This window comes from Aquarana catesbeiana, linkage group LG01 (assembly GCF_042186555.1).
Source record: "Aquarana catesbeiana isolate 2022-GZ linkage group LG01, ASM4218655v1, whole genome shotgun sequence".
In the NCBI taxonomy this organism is placed as follows: Eukaryota; Metazoa; Chordata; class Amphibia; order Anura; family Ranidae; genus Aquarana; species Aquarana catesbeiana.
Window position 1 is genome coordinate 428,336,760 of NC_133324.1, and position 27,341 is coordinate 428,364,100.

The following is a 27,341-nucleotide window of genomic DNA, read 5'->3' on the forward strand; positions in this document are numbered from 1 at the left end:
GTGAGTATTTCCAAATATCATGTATGGAAAAGTATAGATCATTAATAAATTGCTAATTTATATAAAATAGCAAGTTATTTCTAAAAAATAATTACTTAAAGGAGTTGTAAAGGCAGAAGGTTTTTTATCTTAATGCATTCTATACATTAAGATAAAAAGCCTACTGTGTGCAGCAGCCCCTCTCAGCCCCCCAATACTTACCTAAGGTCCCTCTCTGTCGGGCGATGTCCACAAGTGTCTCAGCTGTCCAAGATTCTCCTTCCTGATTGGCTGACACACAGCAGCAGCACCATTGGCTCCCGCTGCTGTCAATCGTAGTTAGCTAGCCAATCAGGAATAAGAGGGGGCAGGGCAGGGCTCCATGTCTGAATGGACACAGGGAGCTGTGACTCAGCTCAGGTGCCCCTATAGCAAGCTGTTTGCTGTGGGGGCACTGAACAGGAGGGAGGGGCCAGGATCACAGAAAAGGGACCCAAGAAGAGGAGAATCTGGGCAGCTCTGTGCAAATCCACTGCAACAGAGCAGGTAAGTATGACACGTGTGTTACATAGTTACATAGTAGGCGAGGTTGAAAAAAGACACATGTCCATCAAGTTCAACCTATGTGTGATTATGTGTCAGTATTACATTGTATATCCCTGTATGTTGTGTTCATGTAGGTGCTTATCTAATAGTTTCTTGAAACTATCGATGCTCCCTGCTGAGACAACCGCCTGTGGAAGGGAATTCCACATCCTTGCCGCTCTTACAGTAAAGAACCCTCTACGTAGTTTAAGGTTACACCTCTTTTCTTCTAATTTTAATGAGTGGCCACGAGTCTTGTTAAACTCTCTTCTGCGAAAAAGTTTTATTTCTATTGTAGGGTCACCAGTACTGTATTTGTATATTGAAATCATATCCCCTCTCAAGCGTCTCTTCTCCAGAAAGAATAAGTTCAGTGCTCGCAACCTTTCCTCATAACTAAGATCCTCCAGACCCTTTGTTAGCTTTGTTGCCCTTCTTTGTACTCGCTCCATTTCCAGTACATCCTTCCTGAGGAATGGTGCCCAGAACTGGACAGCATACTCTAGGTGCAGCCGGACCAGAGTCTTGTAGAGTGGGAGAATTATTGTTTTATCTCTGGGGTTGATCCCTTTTTTAATGCATGCCAATATTCTGTTTGCTTTGTTAGCAGCAGATTGGCATTGCATGCCATTGCTAAGCCTATCATCTACTAGGACCCCCAGGTCCTTTTCCATCCTAGATTCCCCCAGAGGTTCTCCCCCAGTGTATAAATTGCATTCATATTTTTGCCACCCAAATGAATTATTTTATATTTTTCTACATTGAACCTCATCTGCCATGTAGTTGCCCACCCCATTAATTTGTTTAGATCTTTCTGCAAGGTCTCCACATCCTGCGGAGAAGTTATTGCCCTGCTTAGCTTAGTATCATCTGCAAATACAGAGATTGAACTGTTTATCCCATCCTCCAGGTCGTTTATGAACAAATTAAATAGGATTGGTCCCAGCACAGAACCCTGGGGAACCCCACTACCCACCCCTGACCATTCCGAGTACTCCCTATTTATCACCACCCTCTGAACTCACCCTTGTAGCCAGTTTTCAATCCATGTACTCACCCTATGGTGAATGCCAACGGACCTTATTTTGTACAGTAAACATTTATGGGGAACTGTGTCAAATGCTTTTGCAAAGTCCAGATACACCACGTCTACGGGCCTTCCTTTATCTAGATGGCAACTCACCTCCTCATAGAAGGTTAGTAGATTGGTTTGGCAAGAACGATTCTTCATGAATCCATGCTGATTACTGCTAATTATACCATTCTCATTACTAAAATCTTGTATATAGTCCCTTATCATCCCCTCCAAGAGTTTACATACTATTGATGTTAGGCAAACTGGTCTGTAATTCCCAGGGATGTATTTTGGGCCCTTTTTAAATATTGGTGCTACATTGGCTTTTTTCCAATCATCTGGTACCATTCCAGTCAGTAGACTGAGTTCCCTAAGTACCCTCGGATGCAAGCCATCAGGTCCCGGTGATTTATTAATGTTAAGTTTGTCAAGTCTAATTTTAATTCTGTCCTCTGTTAACCATGGAGGTGCTTCCTGTGTTGTGTCATGAGGATAAACACTGCAGTTTTGGTTACTGAAGCCCCCCGATTCCCTTGTGAAGACTGAGGAGAAGAATAAATTCAATACCTTCGCCATCTCTCCATCCTTTGTAACCAGATGTCCTTCCTCATTCTTTATGGGGCCAATATGGTCAGTCCTCCCTTTTTTACTTAAATAATTTTTTGGGATTTTTTTTGCTCTTCTCTGCTATGTGTCTTTCATGTTCTATCTTAGCCGTCCTAATTGCACCCTTACATTTCTTGTTGCATTCTTTATAAAATCTGAATGCTGAGGATGATCCCTCAACCTTGTATTTTTTGAAGGCCTTCTCCTTTGCTTTTATATGCATTTTTACATTGGAGTTAAGCCAGCCAGGACTTTTGTTCGCCCTTTTAAATTTATTACCCAATGGGATACATTGGCTAATGCCCTTATTTAATATACTCTTAAAGCAAACCCATCTCTCCTCCGTATTCTTTGTTCCTAATATTTTATCCCAATTTATGCCTTTTAGCAAGGTTTGTTGTTTAGGGAAGTTGGCTCTTTTGAAATTCAGTGTCTTTGTATTCCCTTTATGTTTCCTATTTGTGTGATTTATACTCAAACGAATTGACCTGTGATCGCTGTTACCTAAATTGCCCCGTATTCCCACATCCGTGATCAGGTCTGTATTGTTGTAATCAGCAGATCCAGTAATGTTTTATTTCTAGTTGGTGCGTCTACCATCTGACCCATAAAATTGTCCTGCAAGACATTAAGGAACTGGCGAGCCTTAAATGAATGCACGGTTCCCTCCGCCCAGTCTATGTCTGGATAATTAAAATCCCCCATTATGATAACACTTCCCATCCTTGCTGCTAATCCCAATTGTGATAGGAGATCTGTCTCCACTTCCTCCCTCAGGTCAGGGGGCCTATAGCATACTCCCAGTATTATTTTCCCCTTAGCTTCATCCCTTTGGAGCTCTACCCATAAGGATTCCACCTCCTTCCTAGCTCCCTCAGTGATGTCATCTCTCACATTCACTTGTACATTATTCTTGATATATAGGCATACCCTCCCCCTTTTTTACCCTCTCTATCCTTGTGGTAAAGGGTATATCCTTGAATGTTTTCCAGCCAATCATGAGAGCTGTTGAACCAGGTCTCTGAAATTCCCACAAAATCCAAATCCTCCTCGTACAACAGTATCTCTAGTTCACCCATCTTGTCCGCCATGCTTCTGGCATTGGTGAACATGCCACATAGTTTAGACCGGTCGCATATTGTCCTCGTATTGGGTGTTTCGAGATTGCAACTAGGACTTGCTACTATACTTACCTTGTGTTTTTGTGCTTTGGTCAACCTACCACTAATGCCCCCAATACTACCCTCTGGAATATCTTCCACGCTGATTATCTCTACCTCTGGACCCTCCCCCCTATCGCCTAGTTTAAAAACCCCTCTAACTTTTTGGCCATCTTCATTCCCAGCAGATCTCCTCATTTAGGTGCAGTCCATCCCTTCTATAGTACCGGCTATCGACTGAGAAGTCGGCCCAGTCCTCCAGGAACCCAAACCCTCCTTACTACACCAGCTCTTCAGCCACTTGTTTACTTCCCTAATCTCCCTCTGCCTTTCTGATGTGGCTCGATGTAATGGTAGTATTCCTGAGAATACTACCTTGGAGGTCCTTTTCCTCAATTTAGCTCCTAAGTCCCTAAAATCGTTCTTTAGGACACTCCATCTGCCTCTGACTTTGTCATTGGTGCCAACATGCACCATGACAGCTGGGTCTTCCCCAGCCCCTCCCAGTAATCTGTCCACAAGATCCGTGATGTGCCAAACCCGAGCGCCCGGTAGACAACGTTATTTTTATAGGAAAAAAATTGAGACTTTACAATCACTTTAAGTTTATTAAATTTGTAATTTATGTTAGTTATTTTAAATGCCACTCATTTACACTAAATATTATGTTTAATATTTTACATATTTGAAATAAAAATTTAGGGGGGGGTATGTATGACATAGTATATGAAAAAAAATAGGGTCTTTACCAAGGTCACGTGGAAGAGGACACAAATTTACTAACTGGACAAATAAGTTCCATAGAGATGTCCCAATATGAGCACATGCTGAGTTTGTAAGATGTAGAGGAGCCAGGTGCATAGAAACAGTGGGATGATATTTTAAAAAGGGTCCCCTTAACACCACCTTCCCCTTGATGCACTGGCCTGATGCATGTTGCAATTATCAGCACAGCATGAGTCTGCATGTTCACAGACCTCTTGCTCTATGCAAATCCACCTATTTACTTAGTGTGCAATCTGGTTTCTTGTGAGATAGGGTCTCTACTGTATTTTATTGTATCAAAAATAAATAGATATGTAATCATTAATGTGTGTCCTTTTCTTCAAGAAGTTGCTTCAATCAAATCTTAAGGAGAATATCTTATGATTTACAGTATCTCCATTTATAAAGTGTTCTGCACCATTTCTCAGTTTACAAGATAATTGAACTTATATTCAAAGCTGCACTTAGGCTCTAGCCTTTATTTTTTCAAGCGCTGACATGTGGGATCGGACCAATTACCGTGGGAACTTTTTTAAATTGTTCTGTCCAGCGCTTAACAACAGGGTGAAAATCCGGTAATATAATTGTAGCCCCCTGTTCCTAAAAATGGGGCTATAGTGTAAATTTAGTTTTTGGCTGAGCTGTAAACAGCTCAGATTTGATTGTATAGTTTATTTGGTTCTGTTTTAAACTTAATTGAGCTGTGCATTTCTCACTATTGCCAGTATTTGTCCCTGGTACCAAAGGCCAGTATGAGAATTACAACTAGGTTGAGCTATGTAATGAATACTCTTTGTCCAGAACAGCCCAGTAGGAAGTTCCTGGCCACTGTGAATTCTGCGAAGGGGGTATTTATTGGGCAGAGCCATGTGCTCTTGTATCATTCATTACCTCAGGGCCCTCCTGGTCTGAGGGTGTGCTGCTAAAAGTTCTGCAAGTAAGCCCAGAGGCCTGTCTGGGGCCTACTAATCCTGTGGTGGTCCTTAGGCTGTCTTGTCTGTGTGGAAGAAGCCGGGCCAAGCTGAGGAGATCCAGGGGAGGACCCTTGCTGGAGAGAGCCAGGATGAAGGCTGGTCTCTCTGGAGGGCCTGGTGACTCGTTTGGAGAACGCACCTATATCTAAACTACTCTTGCAGTGTTGCCGGATGGCTTAAAAGTTCTGGCACTGTGAAGCTGAATCCTATTATACAATCTAAACGTGGTAACTAGCTCCTGGCTGCTAAGTCTGTGAGAGAGGCTTGTCCAGGAGTTCTACTGGCTGCTAAGTCTGTGAGAGAGGCTTGTAATAAACAATAAGTTTAAAATCAAAAAGATATGCGTGCCAAGTCCTTGATTTGTTGTACTTATTGAAGCAGCGCTAAGTGTCCGATGTTATAAAACACTCTGTATAGAACGGATGTTTGAAGAGACAGGAAAGTTCAAAAATAAAGATGTAATCTGTGAATGTGAAGGTATACGTGGAAATCCTTTCACCAATAATGATCACCGCGTGAGGGGGTCACCCCCCCGTGAGATTGCACTCACCACAATATCAGTAATCACAAGCCTTTGGATAATAATCTTTAAAACTTTTCCGTCTCCTTAATTCAACCACCAGGTGGTGCAAGACCCTCTCGGTATGTATAACATGGGGAGAAAATGAGATGCCATATAGCGTAATATTGCTTAAGAATGTTTATTAAATAATATGCAAAACCAAATTCCCCCTTTTAAAATGTGCGTACCAAATACAAAAGGTTAATAGAGCATTGAAAAGTGCACTGTGCCTGTATAGATCGTCCCCCGGGAGGAGTTCCTGGATGCGAGCTGTATACAGCTAATCCGTTCGCTTCCTGGTTACCTTCCGTGGAGCGCATACGTCACTTCCGGTAGATTACGACCCTGACGCGTTTCGTCATTTCCGGACGTCATCTGAGGGCGCCCTCAGATGACGTCCGGAAATGACGAAACGCGTCAGGTTGGTAATCAACCGGAAGTGACGTATGCGCTCCACGGAAGGTAACCAGGAAGCGAACGGATTAGCTGTATACAGCTCGCATCCAGGAACTCCTCCCGGGGGACGATCTATACAGGCACAGTGCACTTTTCAATGCTCTATTAACCTTTTGTATTTGGTACGCACATTTTAAAAGGGGGAATTTGGTTTTGCATATTATTTAATAAACATTCTTAAGCAATATTACGCTATATGGCATCTCATTTTCTCCCCATGTTATACATACCGAGAGGGTCTTGCACCACCTGGTGGTTGAATTAAGGAGACGGAAAAGTTTTAAAGATTATTATCCAAAGGCTTGTGATTACTGATATTGTGGTGAGTGCAATCTCACGGGGGGGTGACCCCCTCACGCGGTGATCATTATTGGTGAAAGGATTTCCACGTATACCTTCACATTCACAGATTACATCTTTATTTTTGAACTTTCCTGTCTCTTCAAACATCCGTTCTATACAGAGTGTTTTATAACATCGGACACTTAGCGCTGCTTCAATAAGTACAACAAATCAAGAACTTGGCACGCATATCTTTTTGATTTTAAACTTATTGTTTATTACATGTTCATTTTTTTAAAGTAGCTGCTTGGGTCTGCTGCATCTGATTACAGAGTAATTCTAAGGCGCGGATTGATGTGAGGCAGAGGCGGTTTAAATTGTCCACACATTCCACAGTTTGTGAGAGAGGCTTGTCCAGAAATTCTATCGGCTGCTAGGTCTGTGTAAGAGGCCTATCCAGGTATTCAAGATCTGCTAAAAGAGAAAGCTGTTTTACCTTTGGATTCAAGGAGTCTGTAAGTGATCTGCAAATGGTATCTGAAACCTCCCCTAACCCTCTCTCTTACTTCTTCTTCCAAGTTCCTTATTAAAGCCTCACAAATATATAACGTGACTGGCACCCAAATTCTGTTCTAACTTCCCATTATAGCCATGGACTCAGCCCTGGGGTGAATGTAAGCTTGCCCCCTGCCTCTGGAGGTACCCCCTTGCTCCCAGTAGACCCAGGGAGCGCTTCATAATCAATTCCTCTTAAGGATGACCCAGCAGCCTACCTACTTTACCTGACTCCCCTCTCATCCAAGCACTATAAACACTCCCTTCACATTCCCTGGCTAAATGCAGCTAAAGCTTGTATTCCCCTGTGCTGGCAGCACACAATCCCACCCCCATGAGTGTATAACTTTGTAAAAAAAATTAAATACATGCTATGGAAAACTTGCTAGCTTTCACCAAACACAATGAAGAGCAATTTCATAAGACCTGGTTTTACTGGTCTGATTATGCTTGCCCTGCAAACTACAGCTGTCCTCACTCATTTGCACATTGGACTGTCCACTTCATCTATGGATAGATCTTTATGCATGGGGCAGGGCCCACCACCTCTGAACCTGGTGGTGCTAAAATTTTATGTGCTTAAAAGCCCCCCCAGATTCTTGTGAGTATCTCCCTCTACTGTCATAGCTGGTACACTTTTTAGAACAAGACGATGTGCCAAACTAACCCCGTATCCACCAGTCATGACTGACTCTTCAGTTAGGGGTGTACTCACTTTTGTTGCCAGTGGTTTATATACTCAGTTTAGGCCAAAATGTCTTCTTCTGCACATTTTTGGTAAGAAAAATCGCAATAAGCGTATATTGATTGGTTTGCGCAAAAGTTATAGCGTCTACAAAATAGGGGATACATTTTTGGCATTTTTATTATTATTATTTTTACTAGTAATGGCGATGATCTGCGATTTTTATCGGGGCTGCGATATTGCAGCGGACAAACTGGACACTTTTGACACATTTTTGAGACCATTGACAATTATACAGCGATCAGTGCTATTAAAATGCACTGATTACTGTATAAATGTAACTGGCAGGGAAGGGGTTAACACTAGGGGGGCGATCAAGGGGTTAACTGTATTCCCTAGGTGTATTCTAACTGTAGGGGGGATGAGACTGACTAGGAGAGGAGAGAGATCGGTGTTCATATTTAGTATGAACACACGATCTCTCTCCTCCCCCCTGAGAGAACCAGGGCTTGTGTGCTTACACACACAGATCCCGGTTCTTGCTCTGTCATGAGCATTCGCGGGTGCCCGGCCTCCTACAGCATCTTAAAGGGCCAACGTACAGTTACGGCGGTTTGCCCAGTGTAACCTGGGCGAACCGCCGTAACTGTGCGTCGGCCCCTTTATTATTTCTTTTTTTTCTATCTCTCTGCAAGGACAGAGAAATATACAGTGCATCTTTCTCATCCATTCACAGAGACAGAACACAGGAGGGCGGGCATCACAATGACTGATCACTGTGATAGCCAATCAGACGCTCCCAGCAAAAAGGGAGGTACACAAATATGCGTCCCCTTGGTATAAAGCCCAGTGCAGTGGGGCCGCATATTTGTGTTACATCTGAGCCAAGGGGTTAAGGTCTTACTTTTAAAAAGGGGTGTACTCATTTATGCTGAGCACTGTATATACTTATGTACACTGTAGATTATGAGTGGTTGTCAGTTTATAAATAAATGTCCCATATGATATAAAGAAAAATCTCTTGAACCCCACAATCACATCTAATAAGTAACATGTTTTCTGAAACCAATTTGATGCACGGAAAGTCACTTGAATTCCCTTGTGTATTATGTTTAACCCTAGCTGTTATTACAAAGCTGGCGTACCCATCTATCACACAGATCAAGGCCTTTTGCTTCTTTGTAAGTCTCATCCCATCTCCTCTCTGACATCTAGCATGAATATATTACCATGCTTGCGTTGTCATTTCTGTTAAAGGGCTCATCTCCCATTAGAGAGGCAAGAAAAATCTATTTTCATTCTGTATCATTTATGCAATTGCCTTTATTTTATTGAAGAAGAATAATTAGGAAAAATACAATGCTGCTGGCATCAAAGTAAATTACCAATGATGGTGTGAAAATTAACGTTTTGGAAGAAATTATATAGTGAGCTGAGCTTCCATGCAATGCCTCCACAGAATCATTTTTGTAGAAATCACTGATCATCAATTTAGCTTGAGCTTCTTAAAGCAAGCATGAAGCATTTTACATAAAACCAGGCGAATTAATTCAATAAGACAACAGACCAGAAGACTCCCTTGACAACACCCAGCAAAATCCTTCATGAAAAACCCTTCATAATGATATTAAATTGATTTCTTAAATAACTTGGCAATATGCTATGAAAGCTATACAGGCTTACAACATCTGATTAGTTCTAGAAAGACTCCTCAGGGTGAACATTTTTTTTTTTTTATTAGGATATAGTATAGGAATTCTAAAAGCTTTGTATTATTGCACTGGGTATCATTCATTCAACCTGATCGAGCATGAACTATAGGATAAAGAAATGCCAAATTTTAGGTTATTACTTTTTAGACAGGACAAGATATCATTTGTGAAAAAGTGAACAGATAAATGCTTAAGGAATTGTTACTTTTAGTAAGTATCTTTATCTCTTTATCACACATTCTTATAAAATGAGCTCAGTAATAGATAATCTAGAAGATGCCCTCAGCTTTTTAGTTGCTGTTTCCATTCTAGAAGTGGTATTATTTCATAAATAATAAATCATAAAAATGTTAATATAGTTATTCTGAATGAGAAAGGGAACTGGTAGACAAGCGAAACTCCATACAGCTAAACACATAGATGAAATACATATTCAGGAGCTGTTTTACCTTTTATTTTTTATATTCAGTTGTGAAATTTACACAGATGTGTCGCACAACACAGCCCTGTTTGGTAGGACAGAAAACCTGATTTTTCTTCACTGCATTCAAGTATTAAATCTAGGTTATGCCCCCCCTCCAACCTCTAAGTAGCCAGTGGCAGGGGAAGTAGCAGACTGACCACCTCACCTCTCTCTCATTCTGCTATCTACGCCTATCCATATACTCTTTGTTAACACATACAAACAGCAGCCCAACTCATTGGATCTCTGTTTTGCTTCTTTCTCCTTCTCTGTGGGATTTTAAAGGCAAGTTTTTCAGAAAAATCAGTTTAGAGTTAAGGAGTTAAATAGACAATTTTTATTGCAGAGTCATAAAAAGGTTAAAATGTACATAATAAATACATATGGACAAATGTATACAACAGGGGCAATGTCATACAGTCAAAGACAACTGTGTATCCAAGATGTTACAATGTAAGCTCCCTAGATTTGCAAAGGGCATCTAACATGTAGCACCTGGACAGAGAAGCCCAACACTATTTAGAAGTAGGATAAACAGGGTAGACCAAAAATTAATTAAAAATAAAATTGCATAATTTAAATCTAAATTGAATGTATCATATTTACAGTACAGAATAAACAGGTAATAAACATCTAGCACAACATGTCTATAGGTTGTGAGGTTCTACCTAATACTTAAAATGTGCAAAATTGCTAGATAGGAACCTAATCAATATTGCAACTTGCTGTAAGGCAATTTATCTGTCCAAAGGATTGAAAAGAAGTGTAATATGCCGCAGAACACACCATACAAAAGAAAAAAGGGAAAACCCCTGTCAAAAAACAGTGCAAGCACATTTAGAGCTGAATAAAAAGTCCCAAATGAGTGTCATTGAACAGAGTATAATATGCAGGCATAGATTTTATTGCAACACAGGATATTATAATATGCAGCAAAGTGTTGCACTGCACTACCACACATGAATGACTCATTTTTAAAACGCACTGCTTATGTGTTGTAATAACACACTGCAAAGTTTGTGCACAATACATGCATTATATGCACATAACCCAATATTACGTGCACCCGCTGGTGTGAATATAAGTCCCCCCAAGGCAAACCAACTTCAATAACACACTGCAGCATTTTTGTCTGTGCTGTTGCATAGGCTCTGGGGGACTGGTGGTTCTAAAGTGTCACCAGATGAGGTCATTGAGAAAGAGGTGGAAAAGGTGATTGTGCCGACACTGTCACCAAGGTGCAAAACATGAGTCAGCATGACCAGCTCCACTGGTGTTCCCACTCCTGCATCCTTTCCAGCCAGCAAAAGGAGGTTTGTGAAGGAGATGTAGTCATGTGAAAACTGCTTCTGACAGCATGATTTGGTGACATGAATATACAGCCTTCCACATCCTGATGGAGGGCAGGAATGCCCTCCATCAGGATATCAGACTGAATACTTACCACTGTGGTGCAGCACAGGCCACAACCTTTTGTAAAGGGGGAATCTCCACCAGACAGAATGGGAGAAGCTGTAAAGCCAACAGGCATTTAGAATCTTGGCATGGGTGTTATTGGGGGCTTTTTTCTTCTGCTCTAGCAGCTACAGAAGAGACATCTGCCTGGTCAATGATGCTTCTGAAGATGGTAGGGTGGGGTTAGGAGGAATGCCAGTAAACCCAGTGATGTCACTCATCACTACTGAGCATCAACTCTCCAGCATCTTTGAATGGTTCTGTTAATTCTGTAAATGTCCTCTTCAGGGACCTGAAACGATGGCTTTGATTGACAGCTGCAGCTCTTACTTAACTTTTCAAGCTAAGAAGGAATGCTAAGAATCATTTATAAGAGCCAGTGAGATATCGGACTGGAATACCTGCCAGGAACCAAAGATCAGGTGAACTTTTTCAAGTGCATTCCACTTTTATTCCACTTTATTTTGCATGTTGCATTTTATATTTTCCATGTTTATTTTATTGTTGGTTTTGTAATATATTTTTGTAAACATTTTCTTTCACCATTTTCTTTCATTAATAGAATACAGTGCCTTGAAAAAAGTATTCATACCCCTTGCAATTTTCAACATTTTGTCATGTTACAACCAAAAACGTAAATGTATTTTATTGGGATGTTATGTGATAGACCAACACAAAGTGGCACATAATTGTGAAGTGGAAGGAAAATGATAAATGGGTTTCAATTTTTTTGACAAGTAATCATGTGAAAAGTGTGGCGTGCATTTGTTGTCATGGATATGCAGTAATGTTTGTCTGTCAGCTTACCTCTCCATGTGTTCAGCTTAAGAGGCCAGCCACTTTCACCTGGCTGCTTAAGTAATCTCTCCTTAAAGCATGGCTCCACCCCAGCCCCTATCAGGGAACTCTATATTAGCCTGTGCACTGCAAGCCAGCCCTGCTGATCAATATTGTGTTTTTTGGCTTCCGTGTATGACTTTCTGTGTGTTCTCTGTCTGATTCCAGTTACCGATCTTGGCTTGTTCTTGACTATCCTTACCTGCTTGTTACCCCAACCTTTGGCTATCTCCTGACTATCCTTTGTTGTCGCAGTCTGCTGCTTCCTCTCTACTTCCCTGTAGTCTACCGTGAGCTGGGAGGTCCTAGGGGTCACGACCTGGAGCCAGACTGCAGCTAAATCCATCTCCACCACTAAGGGCCTCTGGTGAACACCCACTGGCTCTTAGATTCCACACCCTGGGAAATCTCATGCTCTAGCTCCCAGGGTCATCCGTGTTGGTACTACAGAGTACCTGCTTTCCTGTAACACCTAGAGCTTCATCCACAGCAGTCAGCCGTAGGGTCTTCTACCTTGTAGTGCACCCCAATGGGGTGCATCTGGACTCAGGTCACCTGACATTTGTATTCAGCCCCCCTGAGTCAATGCTTTGTAGAACCACCTTTCGCTGCAATTACAGCTGCAAGTCTTTTTTGGGTATGTGTCTACCAGCTTTGCACATCTAGAAAGTGACATTTTTGCCCATTCTTCTTTGCAAAATAGCTCAAACTCTGTCAGATTGGATGGAGAAGGAGGAGTTACTTCACTCACTTCAGTCTTCCTTGTACGGCCACGAGTGACGTCATGCTGCCCCGGCAGGACCGTGCTAATGTTATACAGCAAACGCAGCATGACACGATGAGGAAACGGAGTTCGCTTTGACACATCCCCCATCCATATCACTCATTTTTGGGAGGCTATCCATTCATTCAGGCCAGGAGAGGAGACATCTGCTTTGCTGTACATGCAACCCTCTGATCCATGTTTGTGAGTGTAACCTTTTTAACTTGAATTTGCATCTTTGCCATTAAACAGTATTACACTAGGGCAGCCTTGGACTCTCCTCTCTTTGTACATTTCAGATCAAGTCCGCCACTCTGTGGATTCTTAAGAGAGCTGCAGCACCTAGAGCTAAGAGAACTTTTTTATACAGATTTTTATACAGACTGTTATAATTTGTGTGTTGTTTATGGGGACAGCGCTAGTTTGTGTAGATTGGATGGAGATTATCTCTGAACAGCAATTTTGAAAGCTTGCCACAGATTCTCAATGGGTAATAAGAAAAAGGGAACGTTGGAGCGGACTTTAAAGGTACCAGAAAAGGAATACAAAATATTATTAGAAAAAATAATTAATTTATTAAACATCAATATAAAAAAAACACAATGTAACTTTAAAAACAAATGGTATTTTGCTTCTAATTGAATAAGCCACACATAATATGTGTATAGTCCCTGTTGCTGCTTGAATGTGGCAGGTCAACATTTCGCTTTCGCTTCCTCAGGACTTATGTGCCTGGCGACAAGCAAAGGGATTCTATTTGAGAAAGGAGAGATAGTTACCGTATTTATCGGCGTATAACACGCACTTTTTTCCCTTTAAAATCAGGGGAAAGTCGCAGGTGCGTGTTATACGCCGATCCCCTGCGATCCCGTGGTGTCAAAACTTCAAAATCGCCGACCGCGATTTGAAAATGGCGCCGCCGGCGCCGAAATACACAGAGCCGGTCCTCGGCTCTTTCCGGCGGCTCTCGTTCATTTTCGGCTCCACTCGTAGTCCCGAGCGGAGCTATCCGAACCTACTCGGCTAGGTTCGGATAGCTCCGCTCGGGACTACGAGTGGAGCCGAAAATGAACGAGAGCCGCCGGAAAGAGCCGAGGACCGGCTCTGTGTATTTCGGCGCCGGCGGCGCCATTTTCAAATCGCGGTCGGCGATTTTGAAGCCCAATATGGCAGGGACAGGGGATCGACGGCTGCAATGGGGCAAGGCTGCACTGGGGAAGGCTGCACTGGGGAAGGCTGCACTGGGGAAGGCTGCACTGACAAGGCTGCACTGGGGAAGTCTGCACTGACAAGACTGCACTGGGGAAGTCTGCACTGGGGAAGGCTGCACTGACAAGGCTGCACTGGGGAAGTCTGCACTGACAAGGCTGCACTGGGGAAGGCTGCACTGACAAGGCTGCACTGGGGAAGTCTGCACTGACAAGGCTGCAGTGGGGAAGGCTGCACAGACATGGCTGCACTGACAAGGCTGCACTGACAAGGCTGCACTGACAAGGCTGCACTGGGGAAGGCTGCACTGACAAGGCTGCACTGACATGGCTGCACTGGGGCAAGGCTGCACTGAGAAGGCTGCAATGATGGGCATTTAAATGTAAGTTTTTTTCCCTTCAACTTCCCTCCTAAAAGTTTTTTTTCCTTAAAATTCCCTCCTAAATTGGGGTGCGTGTTATACGCCGGCGCGTGTTATACGCCGATAAATACGGTATATTTAAAATATGGACAGTGGGCATAGATTTTAAAGGTGAGATGTCTGAGAAACAGACATACATAAGTGATGCATAGAGAAAGCCAATTATCATTTTGGTAGCGTCCATCCAGCTGTCAGCAATTATTGCTAGAGAGCTGTTTGGCGTGGTATGAAGGCACTATATATAGCTCATTGCTATTGTTGCCTACTATAGCGGTGGAACTCTGCTGGACTCTCAGTGACAAGTTGGTGTAAATCATTTCTGTATTGTTTCTTTTCTGTCCACCACTGATTTTTCAGTGATAGTCTGTCATCATGGAATTGACATTAGTTATTTGGTCTTTTTAGATCCTTTATCTGGAGTAATAGGCTATTTCTTCAATGAGTGTCTATGCCTTATCAGCACAGGGCCCTGGAGCATTTTGACCAGTAGACCCTTGGTGAGTCTGTATTTAGGCATATTCCTATTAATATTTTTTGCTTTTCTCCTCTTTGATATCTTAAACTGTGTCATGTATCTCTCTCTATATGGTCACATATTGTGTCCTATGGGGATAATTTTTCTGTATGTTTTGAGGCCTCATCATTCTTCTTTTTTGAGGTAACCTCTGCTCATTATCTGATGATATACCATATAGTGTTTTTTTAGCTGTCTACACCTGACGGCCCTTTTTTGCTTTATTTTAGCCTACAATTATTGTCTTTCCATCTTGATTCCACCAGCTTGTTATATTGACACCCGCTAGGCTTAATATTGAAATTACCCATAGCCAAGTAAGTATATGCTGAATCTAGGGTTACTTATTATTATTACTAATTTATAGTTCAATCCCATACCGAGATTTTTGGATTATCTACAGTATGCATATTTTTAAATTATGTAGATTCTTGATGATCCCTCTGGGTACTCTTGTGATCCTCGTTGCAACCTAGGCACCCTGGGATGGCGTGGGGCATGTCATATGTATGAGAGTTTTGTTGTTCTATGTGAGTGGCTTTCTCTATGTATCACTTATATATGTCTATTTCTCAGACATCTCACCTTTAATATGTATATCTATGCCCACTGTCCATATTTGAAATATGACTATCTCTCCTTTCTCATATAGAATCCCTTTGCTTGTTGCCAAGCAAAAGCGAAATGTTGACCTGCCACATTCAAGCAGCAAGAGGGACTATACACATATTATGTGTGGCTTATTCAATTGGAAGCCAAATACCATTTTTTTTTAAGTTGCATTGTGTATTTTTTATATCAATGTTTAATAAATTAGTTATTTTTCTAATAATATTTTGTATTCCTTTTGTGGTACCTATAAAGTCCGCTCCAGTGTTCCCTTTTTCTTATTAACAATTTTTTGGATGTGGTACCCCCTTGGCCCTTTCTCTTTTTACATAGATTCTCAATGGGATTTGAGTGTGGACTTTGACTGGGCCATTATAACACATGAATATGTTTTGATCTAAACCATTCCATCATAGCTCTGGCTGTATGTTTAGGGTCGTTGTCCTGCTGAAATTTGAACCTCTGCCCCAGTCTCAAGTCTTTTGCAGATTCTAACAGGTCTTCTTCTAAAATTGCCCTGTATTTGGCTCCATCCATCTTCCCATCAACTCTGACCAGCTTCCCTGTCCCTGCTGAAGAAAATCATCCCCACAACATGATGCTGCCATCACCACGTTTCACAGTGAGGATGGTGTATTCAGGGTGATGTTCAGTGTTAGTTTTCTGCCACATATAGCTATTTGCTTTTAGGCCAAAAAGTTACATTTTGGTCTCATCTGACCAGAGCACCTTCTTCCACATGTTTTCTGTGTCCCCCACACGGCTTCTCGCAAACTCCAAATGGGACTTCTTATGGCTTTCTTTCAACAATGGTTTTCTTCTTGCCACTCTTCCATAAAGGCCCGATTTGTGGAGTGCACGACTAATAGTTGTCCTGTGGACAGATTCTCCCACCTGAGCTGTGGATCTCTACAGCTCCTCCAGAGTTACCATGGGTCTCTTGGCTGCTTCTCTGATTAATGCTTTCCTTGCCCGGCCTGTCAGCTTAGGTGGACAGCCATGTCTTGGTAGGTTTGCAGTTGTGCCAAACTCTTTCCATTTTCAGATGATGGTTTGAACAGTGCTCCGTGAGACGTTCAAAGCTCGGGATATTTTTTTATAATCTAACCCTGCTTTAAACTTCTTCACAACTTTATCCCTGACCTGTCTGGTGTGTTCCTTGGCCTTCATGATGCTGTTTGTTCCCCAAGGTTCTGTAACAAACCTCTGAGGGCTTCACAGAACACCTATTCATACTGAGATTAAATTACAAACAGGTGGACTCTATTTACTAATTAGGTGACTTCTGAAGGCAATTGGTCCCACTAGATTTCAGTTAGGGGTATCAGAGTAAAGGGGGCTGAATACAAATGCACGGCACACTTTTCAGATATTTATTTGTAAAAAAATTTGAAAACCATTTATCATTTTCCTTCCATTTCACAACTATGTGCCGCTTTGTGTGGGTCTATCACATAAAATCCCAATAAAATACATTTACATTTTTGGCTGTAACATGAAACAATGTGGAAAATTTCAAGGGGTATAAATACTTTTACAAGGCACTGTATTTGTAAATCTTTAAGCTGAATCTCTGAATGCTCCAATCACTGTTTTAATAAACACCCACCTGTCCCATGATCCAGCGCTGTGCTCAGCCCAGGCATTTTTCCCCTGTCGTTTTTCAATTTTTCCGGCAGTCTTCTGAGACCTGTGACTAGAGATGAGCCTGATGTTCGACTCGAACGTAAGTTTGACTCGAACATCGTGTGTTTGCCTGTTTGCAACAAATTCAAAAGTCTCAGAACACCGTTAAAGTCTATGGGACACTAACATGAAAAAACAAAAGTGCTAATTTTAAAGGCTTTTATGCAAGTTATTGTCATAAAAAGTGTTTGGGGACCCAGGTCCTGCCCCAGGGGACATGTATCAATGCAAACGGCAGTTTTTTCAGGAGCAATGATTTTATTAATGCTTAAAGTGAAACAATAAAAATGAAATATTCCTTTAAATATCGTGCCTGAGGGTGTCTATAGTATGCCTGTAAAGTGGCACATTTTTCCCATGTTTAGAACAGTACCACAGCAAAATGAAATTTCTAAAGTAAAAAAGTCATTAAAAACTGATCGCCGCTGTAATGAATTTTTGGGTCTGGGCAATATAGATAAAACTCTTTGAAAAAAATGGCATGGGTCCTCCCCAGTCCATTACCAGGCTCTTTGGGTCTGTTATGAATATTATGGGGAATCCTGAACCAAAATTTTTTTTAAAAAATTGCGTGGGGATCCCCCAAAATCCATCCCAGGACCTTCAGGTCTGGTATGGATATTAAGGGGTACCCTGCAGTATTTTTTTTTTAAAAATGGTGTAGGGGTCCTCCTAAAATCCATACCAGACCCTTATCCGAGCACGTAACCTGGCAGGCCACAGGAAAAGAGGGGGGATGAGAGAGCGCCCCCCTCCTGAACCATACAAGTTCACATGCCCCCAACATGGGGAGGATGCTTTGGAGTAGCCCCCCAAAGCACCTTGTCCCCATGTTGATGGGGACAAGGATCTCATCCTCACAACCCTTTCCCGGTGGTTGTGGGGGTCTGTGGGTGGGGGGCTTATTGGAATCTGGAAGCCCCCTTTAACAAGGGAACCCCTAGATCCCGGCCCCCCTATGTGAATTGGTAACGGATACATTGCACCCCTGCCATTTCACAAACAAGTGTCAAAAATAGTAAAAAAAGACACTTTGGGACAAGTCCTTTATTATAAAATAAATAAATAAAATTGTCCCACAATGTAAATCCATCTTGTGTAGCCCGACGGACCGAAAAAAGAAAAAAAAAGATGCAACAGCTCCGCCTCCAGAGGCTCCTGCACAATGCATGCTTCTCCCTTTGACAGCTGTTATATAGCTGAGGGTGGGGCCACTCAGTGACGTAAATGGGTGACCCCACCTTCTTCTGATGTCACATGGCATAAGAGGGGGGCGGGGTCACCCATTTACATCCCCGGGTGGCCCCGCCCTCAGCTATATAACAGCTGTCATCGAGAAGAAGCGTCACTCGGCGGGAGCCTCCAATGGAGGCGGAGCTGTTGCAGCTTTTTTTTCTTTTTTTCGGTCTGTCGGGCAGTATGAGATGGATTTACATCAGGGGACATTTTTATTTGACATGGGGACAAGGTGCTTTGAGGGGCTACTCCAAAGCATCCTCCCCATGTTATGGGCATGTGGCCTGTTATGGTTTGGGGGGCACTCTCTCATTCCCCCTCTTTTCCTGCAGCCTGACAGGTTGTGTGCTCACATAAGGGTCTGGTATGGATTTTGAGGGGACCCCTAAGCCATTTTTTTAAATTTGGCGCAGAGTTCCCCTTAATATTCATTCCAGACCTGAAGGGCCTGGTATGGATTTTGGGTGGACCCCCACACAATTTTTTTTTACATTTTGGTTCCGAGTTCCTCTTAATATTCATACCAGACCCAAAGGGCCTGGTAATGGACTGGGGGGGGGGGACCCATGCTGTTTTTTTCAATGAGTTTTATCTATATTGTTGAGACCTGACAATTCATTACCATTAGTTTGCCAGGTCTGCAAATTGCAAACAAGCTGATTTCACCTTGCACACATGGTTAACCTGGATTTTAAGCTCATCCTTGATTTAAATCATCTAGAACTGATTTGGATATAGGTGAACACAGCTACAGTTGATTGAGTGCAGATTCTAAACTTTTTAAGTAAATTAACCCCAGAGTCTCTTTAATTTTAAGATTTGCTTATTTTGATTACTCAAGCCATCTTTATTAGCTATAATTAAAAAAAAATGAAAACTGAAGTCATTAACATTTTTATGGGTTAAAGAGGTATTCATTTTTTTGGAGAAAAAACATATTAAACATTAGTTATATAGTGGGAGCACTGAGATAATTACCACATAAATAGAATACAAATATGACTATGAACTAAAGAACAACAGCAAATTATTTAGCAGCATATTGATTTCACATTACACCACAATTATTTCTCATTCAACAGGAATTCATAGTGAAACTCTACAAAAGCCATGGGCACAAATTTCACATATTTATGCAAAACTTTTTATCAGCACTGAGGAGTAGAAAATGGTTTAGGGCTGATACTCATCTCTCCCTTCAAAATTATATGAAATGCAATTGATTCACAAATTATTTTTTTTCTTACTGATGCCACAGAGAAGAATTCATACTTTGAATATGAGGAATATGGAACATTTAATTAACGTATATCAAAGAGCTTTTGGGGAATGTATTGTTTGTTAAAAAAGCAGGGTGTGATATAAAACTTTATCTGTACTGAAAATATTTTCTACTGTAAAATTGTTTTAATGTATACTTCTAGAATATTTTCTTTTCCGTGTCTTTCATAACAGTGATTGCGCTTATTTTTATTTTTTATTCATGAATATATTTCTAAATGTATATTTTACTTTACATTTTCTCTGAAATATTTGGGGTATTGCCAAATCATAGGCAGTCTTCAATTGTCACTTGCATTGAAGTCATTGCCTGCAGACTCTCTTACAGTACAGGGCACCAGGCCTAGACAGCTAATAGAAAAGGTCCATGTAACATAGGACAACTGAAGAAGGACACCCCCCTCCCGTGAGAAGGAGAAGAGAGAAAACTCAGACCTGAATGTCTCATGCCCATAGATTTAGATGTCCTAAAAGGGCATTTAGGAAATTATTTTATTTTATGCCAGTGATTAGTTAGATGGGATTCAAGGAAGAAGGTGTGAGAGGAGGGTGTGTGTGTGTGTGGGGGGGGGGGTGGTTTTACTACTAGGGTGATAGATTAAGGGAATGGGGTCTTAGTGTGGTAACCTTTGATTTGGTGAGCTAGGAGTTTACCAGCTTTTTTTCCATGAACGTAAAAGCGCATTTTGAGATGTTTTTGAGACTTATCAAAGTTTTCCAAAAGGAGAGAGTGTAAGTCAAGGCGTAATTTAATTTGCTTTGATTTGAGATCATTAGATGGTTGGGATTTGTTTAGTGTGTCAGTGGCTGTATCTCCTCAAGGAGAGGATCAAGGCGCTGCTTCCTCTGCCTCTTATCCCTAGCCCCTAATTGAATGAAAAGCCCAGTAAATAAGCCCTATAAGGTTTTTAAGGTTATTGCAAAGAGAATTTGCATAGGGAGAGGATTCCAGAATTCTAGTGTTTAGATGCCAGATAAAAGCAGAAGATGATTTTGGGCAGTCCTCTATAGTAATACATATCAGTGAGTGGTCAGACCATGTTGTGGGGAGAATAGAGGAGGATGAAACCTTTTGCAGTGTCCACTGATCTGTCTGAAAAAAGTAAATTCTAGAATAAGTATTGTGACAGGGAGAGAGCACTGTGTAGTCATATTCTTCTGCATGCTGACATTTCCACACATCATATAGCCGGAAATCTGGCAGAAGGGTATTCAAAGCGAGTTTCCTTCTTGTGGGAAGAGTTGAAGAATCCAGAAGAGGGTCAGGAGTAACATTGAAGTCTCCACACCATAAAATTGTCACGTTTTGGGTTGCTGCTACCTCCTTGTGGATTTTATGATGAAAGCATAGTTGATGGACATTTGGTGCATAGACAGTTACGATCATGACTGGGCATTATTGATGGTGCAACATAGAATAAGGTATCTTCCTTCTTAGTCTTTAACACACTCTTTTAGTTGGAACGGGAGAGAGTTATTGATGGCAACAGGAATCCCCTTTTTCTTTACAGGAGTGGAAGCTGTATAGATCTTGGTTCTTATTGGTACAGGTGGGTGAGTTAGATGCTTGAAAATGGGTTTCCTGTACACAAAGGAGTTTGATGGTCATAATGCTGTATAGCTTCTCAGAAGCGGCAGTTTGAGATATAAGAACAAATTTACTGCAGGAGGTATACAAACAAACTTCCTGTCGGGGAGATACTGAGAGCGCCGAGGCAATAGAGGTCTTGAATGACGATTAGCAATAATAGATATAGAGCTTATGATGTAGGCAACCAAATGTAGGTTAGTAATGTAAGTGGTGGTGAAACAAAACAAACAAGAATAGGACCTATGTCCCTTAGCCCTTCCTATGCAGCTGGTACAACTGGTACCAAGGAAGGGCAACAGTGGGGTTTAGAGTTCCAAAGGCCGAATAAGGCTATTCACAGAGTAGAACGCCATCTGGTTAATAGTAGAGGTAGAGGTGTCAGGAACTATGCGCCATTCAGCTAAGAGGCTCAGTCCCACTTGAAGGGAAGGCACACTGTATTTGGAGTCATTGTATGTGATTAGCATTTTGGCTGGTACAGCCCACTGATATTGATTATGGTGATTGCATAGGGCATTTTTTATTGCATTGAGCTGTCTGCGACTTTGCAGTGTATGTTGGGATAAATCCGCAAAAAGTTGCAGGGAAGTGTATTAATCAGGCAGGGATCCCAGGGATCTGGATTATGCATAAGTTGTTCTTTCACATGAAAGAAATTAATGCAGACGATCACATGTCTTGGCACTGTTGTGGGTAGAAACAGGGGTTTGGGAAGCCTATGAATCTAATCGACGATCAGTTCTATGTTCTTCAAGTCTGGTAGTAAAGCTTTGATCAGACTCCTGACATAAGAGGGTGTGTCTACTGCTTGCACAGATTCAGGTATGCCGTGAATCTTAACGTTGTTGTGGCGCGATCTGTTCTCAATGTCAGCCAATTTGTCTTTGATCCATTTTTGCTCTTCTACATGCTCATCGTGGGCATCAATGAGATCATTGACAGTTGTGGCTACTTCCCTCATGTTAGTTTCAATATGTGATACCCTGTCTTCCACAACAGTCATGTTTTATCATATTTGTGTAGAAAGGATAGCAAGTCTGACTGCAGGGAGCTTCTCGAAGATACAAGCATCTCTTTTAAGGTGGTGTCTATAACTGGCTGACCTAAGGTAGAGAATGCAGGAATTGGATCAGGTTGTGTGCTTTCAGGGCCCTGTGAGGGGGATAGATGGCTCACCTCATGTACAGCTGTTGCCAGAGTTCAGCCTCATCCAAGCTTTTGCTGGGCTGCCTGTGGTGGGTGTTCCTGGGAGTGAGGTTGATGGGTCAGGGCTGGAGAGCATGTTATCCTCCGATCCCGGAGGTGGCTGTGTCCCCATGATTGCTGCTGAGAAGGGGAAGCCATGGGCCGCTTGTCAGATGATCCGACATCAGCGCCATATTGGCTGCGCCAGTTGGAACATGAAGGCCACGAGTTTTTGTGGGCGGTATTCCTCCTTTCTTTACCGCAACATGCCACCACGGAGGGAGAGTATGTGCGGGCGACCCGTTAGTTCTCAATCCGGGCCACGAGATAGCAGAGACACACTGGAAAAGTTGTTCCGAGTGAGGAGCCTGTGTCTTACATGGCCATCTTGTCCATGTTCGGGCCATGCCCCCCCAAGAGTCAGCATTTTAAATGCTGCAAGTCTGTCAGCACATGACAGGTAGTGTTTACTTAATCTGGTTAAGTCCTGTTGTATGGATGTTAATAAGGGCAAGCAATTTGGAGGTAGGAGTTGTTAAGGTTATTCCCAAATAGGAGAGAGAGTTTGTTGCCCAGGGGTATGGAAAATGAGATTGAAGAAGGGATTTTATCTTTGCAGGGATGAAATCCCTAGATTTGGACTTACTTTGGTGCAGGATATGGAATTTAATATATTTAGCACTTTGTGGACTGCAGATAAAGATTGTTTTCGGTTTGCCAGTGTTAAAATTATATCATCAACCATAGGCATAATCACGTTCATGTGACCTTATCATTTCTACCAAGGCTCCATGACCAGAGCAAATATGAGTAAGGAGAGTGGGCACCCCTGCCCCGTGCCGTTAGTAATTAAATAGCTCTTGGAGAATATACCTTCAGTGTACACATGGGCCGACAGAGTAGTATATAGGGCTGAAATAGCCGAAAATATTTCACCATATAGGCCAAATTTATGTAAAACTTGTGAGTGATAGCCCCAGTGAACTCTATCAAAGGCTTTCTCTGCATCCAAAATAAGGAGCAGAGAAGGCCTTCTAGTAACCTCAACTTGATGTATTTTTTTTAATAAATTTGTTTTTATTTATTTTTTTGTTATTGCTTATTAGATACAAAAATTTGAAAAGAATTAGTGGTAAATATAACATTTATAATAATTTTATTTAGTTTCTTAGATATACAAAGAAGGAGATTAGATCAATCAGACACTATAATTGCTATCTATTTTACAAAGAACATCAAACAAGACAAAACAACAACAGACACGCACCTCTATATAGGATTCCATTTCCATTTATATTATACTATTCTCCGCTTCTTAATTTATTATAAATCAATCTCCTCTCCCCTACCCGTCCCCCCCTCCTCCTCCCCAACCTCCCCACATAGGCCATCATAAAACATATTACTGGAGTCAAGTCACTAGGTAATAGCATATCCCCTTCAAACAATTGATAGAGAAAAGTCAACCCTGCTTTTTTCTATTCTAAAAATTCTGGTAGTTTGTTTAACTTGGATAAACAATAGTTGCCCCATATTGGCATATGTCTTGTATATCCCCTATGGTGCGTAATAGTACGTATTGTTTCCCATAATCTATGGATTAAGTGAAAAGTTGGAATCTTTCTCTTCTTATAAAATTGGTGTGAAACTATTTTCTGTACCAATGATGAGGATTTAAATTGAGTCATTAGAATATTCTGTATAGGTTCTTGAATATCTAACTCCTCCCATCCACACCAGTGTTGGAGTTGTGCTGCCATGATATATAATCTTGAATTAGGTACCGCTATTCCCCCTCTATCTTTTGCTTGTTGCAGTGTTTCCAGTTTAATTCTTGGTTTTCCATATTTCCATATAAGATCTCGGAAGGTCACATCTATTGTCCTAAATAGTTTTAATGTCAACCAGACTGGGCAGTTGTGTAATAAATATAACAACTGGGGCAGCCATACCATTTTCACCAGGTTTGCTCTCCCTATCATAGTCAATGGAAATCTACACCAGGTTTTACCTTGTTGCCTGAATTTATCTACAAGGGGAAGTATATTTTTATCTATATATTCATTGACATTTGGTGTAATTATCACCCCTAAATACTTAAATGATGATACATACTTCATCTGGTGGTCCTGGTGTGAGAGTTCCAATTGTATTGGGTCAATAGGGATTACGGATTTATCCCAGTTGATTTTAAACCCTGAGAATGTACCATATGTATTGATAAGTGAAATAACTGTAGACAAAGATGTATATGTATCTCCTATGAACACTAAGGCACCATCTGCAAACAGGGCTATTTTTTCCTCTCCCCTACATCTCCAAGATCCCACTATATATGGACACCCATGAATAGCCTCCGCCAGGGGTTCTACAGCCATTGCAAAAAGGAGCGGAGACAGGGGGCAGCCCTGTCTCGTTCCTCTTTTCAACATAAATGGTAAGGACGTGGCTCCATTAATCTGTACTCTTGCACTCAGAGCACTGTACACAAATTGTATCAATTTTATTCCAAATTTTTTTAGGCAGATCCATAGGAAGTCCCACTCTATACTATCAAATGCTTTAGTCACATCCAAAGACACGATAGCTCTATTTCCTGTATTATTTATAGGTATTTGTAGATTTAGAAACAATTGTCTAATATTGTTAGCTGTTGATCTGTTAGGGATAAACCCTGACTGATCACGATGTATCAATTTGCCAATGTACTTTGGGAGTCTAGTTGCCATTACCTTTGCCAAAAGTTTAACATCCGCTGTCAACAACGAGATTGGATGATATGAATCGGGCTTAGTTGGATCTTTACCTGGTTTCAGGATAGAGATAATCACAGCTTCATTCATCAAGGGGGCAAAGACCCCACCTCAAATGCGTGGTTAAATACTGAAAGAAGATCAGGTAATAACACATCTCCATATGATTTATAAATTTCCCCTGGCAAACCATCCGATCCAGGAGATTTATTATTGGATAGATTAGCTGCTGCATTTCTCAACTCTTCCAGTGTTAATGGTCTTTCTAGTATCTCTTTCTCATCATCTAGTAACATTGGCAAATTTACAGTCTGAAAAAAACTTTTCCATCCCCCCCTCCTGATCTCTCTTCCTACTTTTATATAGGTCCTGATAGAAAGCGCAAAACACCTCTAAGATCTCTGGGGTATTGTTAGTCTTTCCGTGTGCAGAAGATTGAATTTCAATTATAAGGATGAGGGACGCTGCGTCTTTATCACAGAGGCCAATATATGTCCGGTTCCTTCTCCCTCCTCAAAATAAGGTTACTGCAAGAAGAACCTTTTATTTTCTGCTTTCCTAATGGCTACTCGTGCATATTTTTCTTGACTATGTATCCATTGTATCTGAGTGTCTTTATTAGGGTTGGACACATAAGATGCTTCAGCTTGCATCATGTTGTCAGCCAGGGTTTTTTCCCATTTTCGAAATAGTTTCTTTTTTTTTTATATTTGTGAGATTAACAACCCTCTAAGGTAGGGTTTCTGTGAGTCCCAATAAATTAGGGGCGAGACCTTGAGTTTATTTATTTGCTGAAAAGTGGTAATCTTTAATTTAATGTCCTCTGGAGGGAAGAGTGAGATCCAATAAGGATTAACCTTCTATAACTTATCCCCCTTGTTAATCCTAAAGAGAAAAGATAAGAGCAATGGAGAGTGATCTGATATGCCTCTTGCCTCATATTTAATCTTACAAAGATATGGCAATACTGAGCAGGATCCTAACGCCAGATCAATTCTGGATAAGGTTTTATGTGTGCTCGAGTAACATGAGAATTGCCTACTCAATGGGTTTTGCAGTCTCCACAAATCAAACAGCCACATCTCCGTTATATATTTAGCAAAGGCCATAGTTCCCTCTGAATATTGCTTATCAGATGGACCAAATGTATCCATTGATGGAATCATACAATTATTAAAGTCACCAACTTGATGTATTAGATTGAGAATGCCCCTAGTGGCGTCTAGGGCCTGGCGTCCCAGGACAAATGCACCTGGTCTGGTTTTAGCAGTGAAGGTAGGAAGTGAAGAAGCCTGTTTGCTATGAGTTTAGCATAAACGTTTACATTAACATTTAATAGAGATATGGGTCTGAAGTTCTGGGGGATACTGGGTCCTTTCCAGGTTTAGGCAAAGTGCTGCTAGCATTTCATATGGAAAGGATACCTTGGACACTGACTCCAGATTGAACACAGACTCCAGATATGGATTGGAATAGCTGGTAATATTCTGAGGAAAATCCATTGGGCCCTGGTGACTTGTTATGAGGAAAAGTATGGATAACATCTGTAATTTCTTTAGTGGTGAAGGGTTGGTTAAGAGTGTTCAACTCCTCAGGTTATATTTTGGGTAGGGAGACTAAATCTAGAAAATCTATGTTTTTGGGGATTGGTTGGGGTATAGATGGGTCCTGTTGGAGGTTATATATGGAACCATAGTAAATACTGAAGGCATCTGCTATTTCTGTCAGGTTGAGGAATTGTTTTACTAGTAGTAGGGGGAAATACAAGTATAAGCTACTGTTTAGTTACTTTCGTAGTTGTTGTAGTTGTTGGGCTAATAGTTTACCAACTTTGTTAACATGATGATAGCAGTTAGATTGAATATACTTAACTCATCTATGATGTTGATACACCAAGAGTAATCTAAGATCATCTCTATCTTGAGTTAGTTTTGTTAGTAGG

At 41.3% G+C, this 27,341-nt stretch overlaps 1 protein-coding gene across 11 annotated transcripts in view; it reads left to right on the plus strand.

Annotated features, from left to right (window-relative positions):
- Positions 1-27,341, plus strand: part of LINGO2 (leucine rich repeat and Ig domain containing 2) — a 3,171,904-nt gene that overhangs the window by 1,962,714 nt on the left and 1,181,849 nt on the right. The window contains exon 7 of one of the 11 annotated variants that reach the window (XM_073635754.1): positions 11,603-11,736. The exons of the other annotated variants lie outside the window; for them this stretch is intronic. The gene's annotated coding sequence lies outside the window, so the exon portion shown is untranslated. The remainder of the gene's footprint in view (positions 1-11,602; positions 11,737-27,341) is intronic. 11 annotated transcript variants of the gene reach the window in all.